The sequence below is a fragment of the Scyliorhinus torazame genome, chromosome 28 (assembly GCF_047496885.1).
Source record: "Scyliorhinus torazame isolate Kashiwa2021f chromosome 28, sScyTor2.1, whole genome shotgun sequence".
Classification (NCBI taxonomy): Eukaryota; Metazoa; Chordata; class Chondrichthyes; order Carcharhiniformes; family Scyliorhinidae; genus Scyliorhinus; species Scyliorhinus torazame.
Genome location: NC_092734.1, coordinates 37,110,985 through 37,123,677, shown reverse-complemented (window position 1 = coordinate 37,123,677; position 12,693 = coordinate 37,110,985).

Sequence of the window (12,693 nt, the reverse complement as noted above, 5' to 3'; positions counted from 1 at the left end):
TCTATCCATCAATCCCTGCTGAGCTGGACACCTCTTTCCTCAGCGCTCCCTCCCTCTGTCTCCCTCTCCCTCAGGCACTTCCCTTCTTCCCCAGCTTCCAGTTCCAACTTCCTTCTGTCATGGGAGTGTCCCTTCAAGAAATGTTTTGTCTTATCACATGGCTTCAGTGATATCATTGTGTGGGTGGAGCTGGGCAGTGGCTCTGAGTTTTATTTTTGTTTTGGTTTGGGCTTGTTTTGGTGGCTCTGAGTTTTTTGCGTTCGTTTTTCCATTTGGCGGCCGGACTCTGTCTTGTCTCTCTGTCTACCTTTTAAAAGCTGTTTCCAGATTACTTGATAACTTAAAAGAGATAACTGCATTCTGGAAAGAATTCAAACCCGCTCTTTTGGAAAGGGAACAGACACATTGCCACAGTAAAAGCTTACAATTTTAAACTGCAGCTGAGTATCCAAATGCTGGTCTTAAAGACAGTAAGAATGCCGTATGGTGGGCCACACCTTTGAAAAGGATTTTCTGGTTTATGGGATCTTGCTATTAAATTGGAACAGCTTAAGGGGAAATTTATTAAGGGTTATACATAGAGTACTGTAGCTGTGTGGGGTATTTATGTTTGTAGTTGATTTATGTGTGTGTTTATAAAAATTGTAACTAAATTTGTCGAATAAAGCTTGTTTTTGATTAAAAGCGCTGAAGGCCCTTATGCTCATCGTAACCAAAATTAATAAACAGTTGTAGGTCAGGCGAACTCCATGATATACTTTGGAGTTTTTTAAACCCTGGCCCATAACACATCTCTCCAACGTGGTACACATCGGTACAAATGACATTGGTTAAAAAAAAAAGGATGGGGTCCTAAAAGCAGAATATAGGGAGCTCGGAAGTAAGTTGAAAAGTAGGACCTCAAAGGGAGTGATCTCAGGAATACTACCAGTGCCACGTGCTAGTCAGAGCAGAAACAGCAGGATGTATCAGATGACAAACTGGCTGAAGAGATGGTGCGAGGGGAAGGGTTTCAGATTCCTGGGGCATTGGGCCCGGTTCAAGGGGAGGTGGGACCAGTACAAACTGGGTTGGTTACACCTGGACAGGACAGGGACTGATGTCCTGGGTGGGGGGGGGGGGGGGGGGGGGTATTTGCTGGAGTGGTTGGGGAGGGTTTAAACTAAAATGGCAGGTGGATGGGGACCTAGGCAAGGATTCGGACAAGGGAGAACATGGATCAGAACGAAAGACTGAAAGGGGACTTAAAAAAAAAATGATAGGCAGAGAAATCAAGGGCCAGAATCAAACAGGGGCACAGTGAAAAGGAATGGGAACAGGACAAGGAATGTTAAAGAGACAAGCCTTAAAGCTTTTGTGCCTTAACGCATGGAGCATTTGCAATAAAGTGGATGAATTAACCGCGGAAATAGATGTGATATAGTCGGGATTACGGAGACGTGGCTGCAGGGTGACCAGGGATGGGAATTAAACATCCAGGGGTACTCAGTATTTAGGAAGGATAGATAGAAAGGAAAAGGAAGTAAAGTTGCATTGCAGGTTAAAGAGGAAATGAACGCAATAGTGAGGATGGACATTAGCTATGACAATGTGGAGTCTGGATGAATAGACTGAGAAACACCAAGGGACAAAAAACATTAGTGGGGATTTGTATAGACCCCCAAACTGTAGTGGTGATGTTGGGAATGGCATTAAACAGGAATTTAGAGATGCATGTGATAAAGGAACATCTGTAATTATTTAAAAAAATAAAAGAATTTAGAGTACTCTATTTTCTTTTTCCCAATTAAGGGGCAATTTAGCATGGCCAATCCACCTAACCTTCACATCTTTGGGTTGTGGGGGTGAAACCCACGCAGACACGGGGAGAATGTGCACACTCCACACGGACAGTGACCCAGAGCCGGGATCGAACCTGGGACCTCGGCGCCATGAGGCAGCAGGGCTAACCCACTGCGCCACCTCTTTGATCGATTGGGGAACATTACTTAACGGGATGACAGTGGATAGGCAATGTAAATATTCAAAGAGCACATGGGTGAACTGCAACAATTGTTCATTCCTGTCTGGTGCAAAAATAAAATGGGAAAGGTGCCCAAACCCTGGCTTACAAGGGAAATTAGAGATAGTATTAGATGCAAGGAAGAGGTACACAAAGTGGCCAGAACAAAACAGGAGACCTGAGGATTGGAATTGAGCAAAGGACGTCAAGGGGGATGATTAAGGGGATAATAGAGGACGAGTGTAAGGTTGCGGGGAACATAAAAACTGGCTGTAAAAGCTTCCATGGGTATGCGAAGAGAAAAAGATTGATGAAGACAAATTTGGGTCCGTCACAATCAGAAACAGTGGAGCAAAGAAATGGCTGCCCAATTAAATACATATTTTAGTTCTGTCTGCACAAAAGAGGACGCAAATAACGTGCCAGAAATGTTGGGGAATGCAGGGTTTAGCGAGGGGGGAAGAAGTGAAGGAAATCAGTATTAGTCAGGAAAAAAAGAACTAGCATGCAGGTATAGCAGGTAATAAGGAAAGTGGATGGAATGTTGGCATTTATAGCTACAGGAATAGAGTACAAAGGTAAGGAAGTGTTGCTACAACAATACAAGGCATCGGTAAGTCTGCACCGGGAGTACTGTGCACAGTTTTGGTCCCCTTATTTGAGGAAAGATGTTGTGGCATTGGAGGCAGTTCAGAGGAGGTTCACTAGATTGATTCCAGAGATGAGAGGTGTGTCTTGGAGTCATAGAGTGATACAGCACAGAGAACACCCAATCATTCTAATCCCATTTCCCAGCACTTGGCCCCCTAGCCGTGTCTGCCCTGCGATCGCAAGCGCACATCTAAATACTTCTTAAATGTTCTGAGGGTCTCTGCCTCCACCCCCCTTTCAGGCAGCGAGTTCCAGACTCCCACCCCCCTCTGGGTGATAGGTTTCCCTCACATCCCCTCGAAACCTCCTGCCCCTCACCTTAAATCTCTGCCCCCTGATCATTGATCCCTCCACCAAGGGGAAAGGTTTCTCCCTGTCTACTCTATCCATGCCCCTCATAATTTTATTCATCTCAATCCTCTCGTCCCTCAGTCTCCTCTGCTCCAAGGAAAACAACCCCAGTCTATCCAATCTCTCTTCACAGCTAAAACTCTCCCGCCCAGGCAACATCCTGGTAAATCTCCACCGATCACATCCCTCCTATAATGTGGATTCCGGAATGGCACACAGTACTCTAGCTGTGGCCTGACGAGTGTTTTATACAGTTCCAGCATAACCTCCCTGTTCTTAAACTCTAAGCCTGGGCATACAAGTGTACCATATGCCTTCTTAACCACTGTGTCCACCTGCTCTGCTACCTAAGGGACGGGTGTACATGCACACCAAGGTCCCTCTGATCCTTGGTGCTTCCCAGGGTCCTGCCGTTTATCCTGTATTCCCTTGCCTTGTTTGTCCTACCCAAGTGCATCACCTCACATTTATCCGGATTAAATTCCATTGGCCACTGATCAGCCCATCTGACCAGCCTGCCTATATTCTCCTGTAATCGAAGGCTATTCTCCTCATTATTTAGCACCCCACCAATTTTCATATCATCCGCAATCTTATTGATCAACTCTCCTACAATCATTTACATAAACTTATGAAGAGAGATTGAACAGTTTAGGTGTTATACTGTCTCACGTTTAGAAGAATGAGGAGAGTTCAAACTGAGGTATATAATCATAGAAAATCACAGAATCTCTACAGTGTAGAAGGAGGCCATTCAGCCCATCAAGTCTCCACCGGCCCTTGGAAAGAGCACCCTACTTAAGCCCACACCTCCACCCTATCCCCATAACCCGGTAACCCTACCTAACCTTTTGGACACTAAGGGACAATTTATCATGGCCAATCCACCTAACCTGCACATCTTTGGATTGTGGGAGGAAACCGGAGCACCCGGAGGAAACCCACGCACACACGGGGAGAACGTGCAGACTCCGCACAGACAGTCACGCGAGGCAGGAATGGAACCCGGGTCCCTGGAGCTGTGAGGCAGCAGTGCTAACCACTGTGCCACCATGCCAACGATAAAAGGTATGGACAAAGTAGACATGGAGCGGACGTTTCCTCGTGTGGGGCAATCTGGAACGAGAGGTCATAGTCTCAGGGTAAGAGGTAGCAATCTGTGGAATTCGTTACCCCAGAGTGCGGTGGATGCTGGGACAGTGAGTAAGTTTAAGGAGGAGTTAGACAGATTTTTAATTGGTGATGGGGTGAAGGGTTATTGAGAACGGGCAGGACGGTGGGGCTGAGGTCAGGGTGAGGTCAGTCGCGATCATATTGAACGTTGGGCCAGGCATGAGAGGCTAAATTGCCGACTCCTATTCTAAGTTATTATGTTCTAGGAAAGACTATTCTCTTTAATTACACCTTCCAGTTCTTGGTCTGTAGCCCTATAAGGTAACGGCACCTCAAACACAAATCTGGTGTTCTCAATTAATCAGGGGATTTCTTGATTAATAAGGGAATCAGGAGAATGCGGATGAGGAACGTATCGGCCATGATCGAATGGTGGAGCAGACTGGATGGGCCGAATGGCCTAGTTCTGCATCTATACCTTATGGTCTTGTGGGAAATGGTGTTGGGGAAATTGATGGGATTGAAGGCCGATAAATCCCCAGGGCCTGATAATCTGCATCCCAGAGTGCTTAAGGAGATGGCCCTGGGAATAGTGGATGGATTGGCCGTCACGTTTCCAGATTCTATCGACTCTGGAACAGATTGGAGTGTAGGTAATGTCGTTTCACTATTTAAAAAGGGAGGTAGAGAGCAAACAGAATTGTAGACCACTCGGCTGACATCGATAATGGGGAAAGTTCCAGAGTTCCAGAGCAAAAGATTTAATAGCAGAGCACTTGGAAAGCAGTGGCGGAATCGGCCAGAATCAGCATGGATTTGTAAAAGCGAAATAAATCAGGCTTGACAAGGCTACTGGAATTCTTCGAGGATGTAATTAGGGGGAGGTAGTGACATAGTGGTGTAGTCACTGGCCTGGTGATCCAGAAACCCAGGGTAATACTCTGGGGACCAGGCTTCAAATCCCACCATGGCAGATGGTGAAAATTGAATCCAAGAAATAACTGGAATTAAAGGTCAATTGTTGTAAAATAACAACCCAGCGGGTTCATTAATATCTTCAGGGAAATCTACCACCCTAACCTGGCCTATATGTGACTCCATACCCACAGCAATGTTGGGTGGGGTTGCTGGGTTATGGGGATAGGGTGGAGGCATTGACCTTGGGTGGGGTGCTCTTTCCAAGAGCCGGTGCAGACTCGATGGGCCGAATGGCCTCCTTCTGCACTGTAAATTCTATGATTCTATGATTCAATGTACTCTGAAATAGCCCAGCAAGCCACTCATTTATAGAAAATCGCTACAAAGCCAATGAAAAAGAAAGAAATTGGACAGACCACCGAGGCACTGGAAACGACAACTGTAAATCCAGCCCTGTCGACCCTGCAACGTCCTCCTTACTACCATCTGGGGGCTTGTGCCAGAGGTGAGAGCTGTCTCACAGACTAGTCAAGCAAAAGTCTGCCATAGCCAGACGCACGATTCATACCTTACAGATAATGCCCCAGACACCACTGCCACTCTCACTATCACCAACAGAGGAGGGCGGCACAGTGGTATACAATCGGGAGGGAGATGCCCCGGGAGTCCTCAACATCGACTCTGGACCCCATGAAGCCTCTATGGCTTCAGGTCAAACATGGACAAGGAAGCCTCCTGCTGACCATCATGCACCGTTCACCGTCAACTGATGAATCAGTACTTGGAGAAAGCACTGAGGGTGGCAAGGGCACAGATTAAGCCCTGGGGTGGAGGGGGACTTCAATATCTATCGCAAAGAGTGGCTCGACAGCACCACCACTGATCTGGGTCCCGAAGGACATAACGTCTAGACTTGGTCCGCGACAGGTGGTGAGGGAATCAACAGGAGGCAAAAATGTCGTGGACCTCATCCTCACCAACCTGCCTGCTGCAGATGCATCTGTCCATGACAGTATCGGTAGAAGTGACCACTGCACAGTCCTTGTGAAGACATAGTCCCATCTTCACATTGTGGCACTACCATCAGGGATAGATTCAGAACAGATCTAACAGCTCGAGACTGGGCATCCATGAGGTGCTGTGGGACATCAGCAGCAGCAGAATTGTATTCACCCACAATCTAACCCGGCATATCCCCCACTCTACCATTACCACCCAGCCAGGGGATCAACCCTGGTCCTATGAAGACATGCCAGGAGCAACACCAGGCATACCGATGGGGTGTCAACCTGGTGAAGCTACAACACAGGACTACATGTGTGGCAAACAGCATCAGCAGCAAGTGATACACTGAGCTAAGCGACCAACTGCTCAGATCTAAGCTCTGCAGTCCTGCCACATCAAGTCGTGAAGGTGGTGGACAATTAAGCAACTCACTGGAAGAGGAGGCTCCACAAATATCCCTATCCTCAAAGATTGGGGAGTCCAGCACATTAGTACAGAGGACATTCGTAATAACCTTCAGTCAGAGGTGCCGAGTGGATGATCCATCTCAGTCTCCTCCGGAGGTCCCCAGCATCACAGATGCCAGTCTTCAGCCAATACAATTCACCCCACATGATTTCAAGAAATGGGCTGATGGCACTGGATACTATGAAGGCTCAAGCCCTGACAATATTCTGGCAATAGTACTGAAGACTTGTGCTCCAGAACTTGCCGCGCCCCTAGCCAAGCTGTTGCAGTACAGCTACAACACTGGCATCTACCCGGCAATGTGGAAAATTGCCCAGGTGTGTGCTGTACACAAAAAGCAGGACAAATCCAACCCAGCCAATTACTGTCCTATCAGTCTACTCGCCATCATCAGCAAAGTGATGGAAGGGGTGATCAAGCGGCACTTACCCAGCAATAACCTGCTCACTGACGCTCAGTTTGGGTTCTGCCAGGGTCACTCAGCTCTTGGTTCAAACATGAACAAAAGTGCTGAACTCCAGAGGTGAGATGAGTGTGACTGTCCTTGACATATTTGATCAAGTCTGGCATCAAGGAGCCCCGGCAAATCTGGAGCCAATGGGAATCAGGGGGGAAACTCTCCGCTGGTTGGGGTCATACCTGGCACAAAGGAAGATGGTTGTGGTCTGGAGGTCAGTCATCTCAGTCCTGGGTCATCACAACAGGAGTTCCTCAGGGTAGTGTTCTCGGCCCAACCATCTGCTGCTTCATCAATGATCTGCCTTCCATTATCAGGTCAGAAGTGGGGATGTTTGCGGATGACTGCACAATGTTCAGCACCATTCGGGCCTCCTGAGATCATGAAGCAGTCCCCGTCCAAATGCAGCAAGACCTGGACAATATCCAGGCTCGGGGCTGACAAGTGTTACATTCGCGCCACACAAGTGTCAGGCAACAACACACTCCAACTTGTGAGAATCTAATCACCATCTCTTTACATTCAATGGCATCACCATCACTGAATCCTCCACTACCAACATCCTGGGGGTTACCATTGACCAGAAACTGAACTGGACCCAGCCATATTAATACTGGGGGTAGCAGAGCAGGTCAGGGACTCGGAATCCTGCAGTGACTAACTCACCTCCTGACCCCCCCAAAGCTTTCCTTAATTCCTCAATTCCTCAATTCTGGTCGCCACACTACCAGAAGGATGTGGAGGCTTTAGAGAGGGTGCAGAAGAGATTTACCAGAATGTTGCCTGGTATGGAGGGCATAAGCTATGAGGAGCGATTGAATAAACTCGGTTTGTTCTCACTGGAATGAAGGAGGTTGAGGGGCGACCTGATAGAGGTATACAAAATTATGAGGGGCATAGACAGAGTGGATAGTCAGAGGCTTTTCCCCAGGGTAGAGGGGTCAATTACTAGGGGGCATAGGTTTAAGGTGAGAGGGGCAAGGTTTAGAGTAGATGTACGAGGCAAGTTTTTTACGCAGAGGGTAGTGGGTGCCTGGAACTCGCTACCGGAGGAGGTAGTGGAAGCAGGGACGATAGGGACATTTAAGGGGCATCTTGACAAATATATGAATAGGATGGGAATAGAAGGATACGGACCCAGGAAGTGTAGAAGATTGTAGTTTAGTCGGGCAATATGGTCGGCACGGGCTTGGAGGGCCGAAGGGCCTGTTCCTGTGCTGTACATTTCTTTGTTCTTTGTTGTCCAGTGTGGCTTTCCCACCTGAAGGGAGCCAGCAGGGGCCCGGAGTGCTCCTCGCAGCTCCGGTTGCCGATATGGGGCCCTGCACTTCTGATCGGGCGTCCCCCACGACATGGCGGACCCACACCCTGCGCCCCCCCCCCCCCCGAGATCGCGCGCGCCCCGCGGATCGGTGGCCCCCAATCAATAGCCTGGTGAAGGACCCCCTCGCCCTCACCAGGGCGGCAGCGGACTGAGTCCGCAGCTGCCACGCTCAGTTCCCGATGGAAGAGACCATGAGAGACCCATGCTGTCAGGAACTCGGCCGGTTACACTTGGAGAATCACCGCGGGGGCATCTGTCTATGGCCCCCTACCCGCGCTGCGTCGACCGTTTCGCGGTGTTTCTCCAAGGACCAATCACGATTCCGATACGGAGTCATGGAGAATCCTGCCCCAGAGTGTGCTGGAATACTCTCCACTTGCCTGGATGAGCACAGCTCCAACACTCAAGAAGCTCGACACCATCCAGGACAAAGCAACTGGCTTGATTGGTACCCCATCCACAAACCTTCAATCCCTCCACCTACCGACGCACAATGGCAGCCGTGTACACCTTCCACAAGATGCACTGCAGCAACCCATCAAGGCTCGTCAAACAGTACCTTCCAAACCCACACTTTCCAGTTTTACTAGGGTTCCTTGATGCTGCAGTGTCAAACGCTGCCTTGATATCAAGGACAGTCACAAAGCTGTGTGACTCAGGCCAAACTGAGCGCCCGTGAGCAGGTTATTGCTGAGCAAGTGCTACTTCATAGACTTCGTAGAATTTACAGTGCTGAAGGAGGCCATTCGGCCCATCGAGTCTGCACCGGCTCTTAGAAAGAGCACCCTACCCAAGCCCACATCTCCATCCTATCCCCATAACCCAGTAACCCCACCCAACACTAAGGGCAATTTTGAACACTTAAGGGCAATTTATCATGGCCAACCCACCTAACCTGCACATCTTTGGACTGTGGGAGGAAACCGGAGCACCCGGAGGAAACCCACGCAGACACATGGAGAACGTGCAGACTCCACACAGACAGTGACCCAAGCCGGGAATCGAACCTGGGACCCTGGAGCTGTGAAGCAATTGTGTTAACCACCATGCTACCGTGCTGCCCTTGATGGCGCTGTTGACGACACCTTGCTGGGGGCTGTTGCAATTCAGCTGAGGAAAAGCGTTCCGGCGCTGGATTCTCCGATACTGTGGCTGTGTCCGCAGGATTGGTCTGGTCTTACGACCAGAACGTCTGTGGATACAGCCGCAGAATGGCCGGGTCCGTGACCGCTGTCATGTGAGAGTCCCTTTAAGAAAAGTGGGTTTTATCAAATGGCTGAAGTGATGTCAGTGTGTGGGTGGAGCTGGGCTCTGGTTCGGCTTTTTACTTTCGTTTTGAGCTGGAAGCTCTTTTTGGCTCTCTGTTTTAATTTTGCTTTCAGTTGGAGAGCTGCATTCAAACCAAGCAGATGTATATTGGTCTGTCTCTGTATGTTAAACAAGGTGTTTCGATCACTTGATAATTTAAAAGTGATAACTGTTCTCTGTCGAGAATTCAAACCTACTGTCTTTGCTAAAAGGTGTTTTGGCTTATGGATGTTGTTAGGAAAGTTACTAAGGGTTACCTATAGAGTACTGTATCTTTCTGGTGGGTTATCAGTGTTGGTAGTTAGTAAGATGTTTACTGTGGGTTTATAAAAAGTTAACTGGATTCATGGAATAAACATTATTTTGTTTTAAAAATACTTTAACTCTCTGTTGCATCACACTTGTAAAGTGGGCCCTTGTGCTCCCCATAACCAAACTCTATTAAAAGCTGTGGGTCAGGTGAACGCCACAATATACTTTGGTATTCTCTAAACTCTGGTGCATAACACCGTGCATTGCACTGTGCACCATGCCGCCGGCCACGCACGGACCTGGCCTGCCAAACACTGCCCCCCTGAAACCCACCTCACCACCCCCAGGCCATCCCCCGCCAGTGCCCCCAGCCCCTGCCGAAGCGCCCTCTGCCAGCGGAATAGCTCCCCCCTCCCCCCCGACTGTGGTGGTGCTGGACACAGTCCGCAGCTGTCACGTGAGGTCCCCGAAAGTTGTGAGCGCACGCGCCCCATGCCGTTGGGCACTCGGCCCATCGGGGGCGGAGCATCGGGGGAGGGCCTCAGGTGGTGTACTGCCCGAGTATGCCGTTGTTGAGGGTGCGGAGCATCGCAAAAACAGCGCCGTCCCCGTTTCCGGCGTGAATGTGGATTCTCCGGCCCATCGTCAAACGCGATTTTGCCGCTGCCAATTGGAGGTCCAGCCCCCCTGTCTCTAGAATGTAGTCTTAATTTGAAAGGCCTTTAACCAACTGCAGAATGTTTTATAATCCTGGGGAGCTGGATTCTGGTTTGATATTAATTATAATCTGTCATGTGTAAGGTTGCACTCTGACTTTCAAATCTGATTCGAGGAAGTGCACTGATTGACCTCAAATGAATTCACTGAGATTTTATTTATAGATTAAAATTTGTCAACTGTGAAGCAAGAACTTGTTTTTGAAATTCATCAGAAAACAACATTTTAAATATGATATTCACAATTTACAGGGGCATGGTCAGGAGCAGTTGGGAATTTGTACTGGAGCAGGCACAGGAGGAGAGAATGGGGAGTGGAGGTGCTGGGGGAGGGGGGGAGTTATACACGGGGGAAGGAACTTTATATTTGGCCCCAGGTCACACTTATAACCTTGGGTGCTAAGTAAATCCAACCAAGCCGGGCAGCACGGTAGCACTGAGGATAGCACAATTGCTTCACAGCTCCAGGGACCTGGGTTCGATTCCCCGCTGGGTCACTGTCTGTGTGGAGTCTGCACATCCTCCCCGTGTGTGCGTGGGTTTACTCCGGGTGCTCCGGTTTCCTCCCACAGTCCAAAGATGTGCAGGTTAGGTGGATTGGCCGTGCTAAATTGTCCCTTAGTGTCCAAAATTGCCCTTAGTGTTGGGTGGGGTTACTGGGGTATGGGGATAGGGGGGGGGTGTAGACCTTGGGTAGGGTGCTCTTTCCAAGAGCCGGTGTAGACTCGATGGGCCGAATGGCCTCCTTCTGCACTGTAAATTCTATTTTAAAAAAAGCCCCCATTCAAGTTGGAATCTGGGCAGACGGTGGCACAGTGGTTAGCACTGATGCTTCACAGCGCCAGGGACCTGGGTTCGATTCCGTCCTTGGGTCACTGTCTGTGCGGAGTCTGCACTCTCTCCCCGTGTGTGCATGGGTTTCCTCCGGGTGCTCCGGTTTCCTCCCACAGTCCAAACACATGAGGTTGGGTGGATTGGCCGTACTAAATTGCCCTTAGTGTCCAAAAGGTTAGGTGTGAGGATTCTGGACAATGGAATTAGGATTCTGGACAATGGAATTAGGATTCTGGAGAATGTGTGTGAGGATTCTGGAGAATGGGTATGAAGATTCTGGATAATGGACACGAAGATTCTGGACATTGGCTGTGAGGATTCTGGACAATGGAATTCATAGATTCATAGAATTTACAGTGCAGAAGGAGGCCATTCGGCCCATCGAGTCTGCACCAGCTCTTGGAGAGATCACCCCACCCAAGCCCACATCTCCACCCCATCCCTGTAACCCAGTAACCCCACCCAACACTAAGGGCAATTTTGAACACTAAGGGCAATATAGCATGGCCAATCCACCTAACCTGCACATCTTTGGACTGTGGGAGGAAACCGGAGCACCCGGAGGAAACCCACGCACACACGGGGAGGATGTGCAGACTCTGCACAGACAGTGACCCAGCCGGGAATCGAACTTGGGGCCCTGGCGCTGTGAAGCAACTGTGCTAACCACCATGCTACCGTGCTGCCCCACGGTATTCTGGACAAGAGGGTGTGAGGATTCTGGACAATGCATCTGATGAGTTAACCGGCCAGCTGGTTTCTGAAGATTCCTCTTCAAAAGGTGTATGTAGCGCTAAGATATTTCTTTTTAATTATAAATAATAAAAGAGAGACACATTAAGGGCTAAAGCTACTCTCCACTGAAAATATTAAAATCCATCGGAGACTGATTTTCCTTTTAATGGACCTTCCAATAAATCAGGGGATTTGTGACCTACATACAGTTTGCATATATCTAGATGGCAATAATGATCAGAGAACATTGTCGTTCTATCAGTCCCGAAATAGTTAACCATAGTCACCCAGGCTGTGATTTGTAGCCTGATCTGTGAAGAATAACTTGAGTTTCATTAAAATATTTAACATTAAGGACATCGATCTTCTGCATAATGTTGGTTGAAGACAATATAAAGTCAAAGCATCCAACTTATTGAAGATCATTATTATTTTTTTCCTATCATTTATCATTCCATGTAAGATTCTGCTGCTCCCCCCCCCCCCCCCCCCCCCCCCGGCCATCCCAACCCAGAACCTGCAAAAGTGATAAATGCTAATACAATTTATCCTTTACTAA